Genomic DNA, 2,409 nt, shown 5'->3' on the forward strand with positions numbered 1-2,409 from the left:
ATACTCACTTGACGGCAGAAGAACACTACTTGTAACGAAGGTTAAAGTAAACCTGGAACTCTCATGAAGTTGAATAGAGCGTGAATGGTACAATGCAGCTTGTGTACACTCTTGAGTCTGTCAACAGTCCTCGAATAGTCCAGTCAGTTATAGACCGTGCTCGCATTGCCACAATACGGCGAGGAGAACTGTGGGGAACGGGCTGTTGTCCATCGATTTGGCACTCATCACAACCACGCCTTCGAATATCCAACTATAATTGCGAGGAGTAAAATATTGACGATCTTCCTTGTAGTTGTAGCCCACGGTAAACATTAGCTGATTAGCGCTACGTGCAGATTATGGCTTGTTCGTACCGCAATAACAATGGAACAGTGCGCAGGCGCCTGGGAAGGCTAAGGCGATTCACACAATACGCAGCAGGACCAACGCGATCAATATGTCCGATAACGTTCCTATGATTTTTTCGTCCTTCATGATAATAATGGACGATCACACCACACCCATATTGTGAACACCACCCTCTAGTGGCCAGGAATCAACAGAATGCAGTGGTCTGCGGTATCATTAAGCTCGTTAATCTTCTGTGACAGACTTTCTTAAACTGATTTCCACGGGACCCTGGAATTCCGTGGAATTCATTGAAGGGCTCCATGAATACTTTGTACCTTTTTTCATAACATTCTTTAAAGTAAATAAAAGAACAAAAATAAGGTAACCCCTCAACGCAATCAATATACACTCCTGGAAATGGAAAAAAGAACACATTGACACCGGTGTGTCAGACCCACCATACTTGCTCCGGACACTGCGAGAGCGCTGTACAAGCAATGATCACACGCACGGCACAGCGGACACACCAGGAACCGCAGTGTTGGCCGTCGAATGGCGCTAGCTGCGCAGCATTTGTGCACCGCCGCCGTCAGTGTCAGCCAGTTTGCCGTGGCATACGGAGCTCCATCGCAGTCTTTAACACTGGTAGCATGCCGCGACAGCGTGGACGTGAACCGTATGTGCAGTTGACGGACTTTGAGCGAGAGCGTATAGTGGGCATGCGGGAGGCCGGGTGGACGTACCGCCGAATTGCTCAACACGTGGGGCGTGAGGTCTCCACAGTACATCGATGTTGTCGCCAGTGGTCGGCGGAAGGTGCACGTGCCCGTCGACCTGGGACCGGACCGCAGCGACGCACGGATGCACGCCAAGACCGTAGGATCCTACGCAGTGCCGTAGGGGACCGCACCGCCACATCCCAGCAAATTAGGGACACTGTTGCTCCTGGGGTATCGGCGAGGACCATTCGCAACCGTCTCCATGAAGCTGGGCTACGGTCCCGCACACCGTTAGGCCGTCTTCCGCTCACGCCCCAACATCGTGCAGCCCACCTCCAGTGGTGTCGCGACAGGCGTGAATGGAGGGACGAATGGAGACGTGTCGTCTTCAGCGATAAGAGTCGCTTCTGCCTTGGTGCCATTGATGGTCGTATGCGTGTTTGGCGCCGTGCATGTGAGCGCCACAATCAGGACTGCATACGACCGAGGCACACAGGGCCAACACCCGGCATCATGGTGTGGGGAGCGATCTCCTACACTGGCCGTACACCACTGGTGATCGTCGAGGGGACACTGAATAGTGCACGGTACATCCAAACCGTCATCGAACCCATCGTTCTACCATTCCTAGACCGGCAAGGGAACTTGCTGTTCCAACAGGACAATGCACGTCCGCATGTATCCCGTGCCACCCAACGTGCTCTAGAAGGTGTAAGTCAACTACCCTGGCCAGCAAGATCTCCGGATCTGTCCCCCATTGAGCATGTTTGGGACTGGATGAAGCGTCGTCTCACGCGGTCTGCACGTCCAGCACGAACGCTGGTCCAACTGAGGCGCCAGGTGGAAATGGCATGGCAAGCCGTTCCACAGGACTACATCCAGCATTTCTACGATCGTCTCCATGGGAGAATAGCAGCCTGCATTGCTACGAAAGGTGGATATACACTGTACTAGTGCCGACATTGTGCATGCTCTGTTGCCTGTGTCTATGTGCCTGTGGTTCTGTCAGTGTGATCATGTGATGTATCTGACCCCAGGAATGTGTCAATAAAGTTTCCCCTTACTGGGACAATGAATTCACGGTGTTCTTATTTCAATTTCCAGGAGTGTATATACAACTAATCTTCGCTTACATTTATTGATTTTGATGGTAGGTAGGAATGCGACACCAACAGCCAATGAGGCTGTCTTTATCAAAGAGCTGAGGGCAAATACAGCAACGAGGGAACTACTGCTCAATGCGTCATTGTAGCAGACTGTTCGAACGGCCATCATCGTCCGTGTCTCAGTGCACCGACTTCCACAGTGGTGTATACCAGTAACATCCATTATTGGAATGTTAAGCCCCATTACACTT

Source organism: Schistocerca serialis, chromosome 7 (genome assembly GCF_023864345.2).
Source record: "Schistocerca serialis cubense isolate TAMUIC-IGC-003099 chromosome 7, iqSchSeri2.2, whole genome shotgun sequence".
Lineage (NCBI taxonomy): Eukaryota > Metazoa > Arthropoda > Insecta > Orthoptera > Acrididae > Schistocerca > Schistocerca serialis.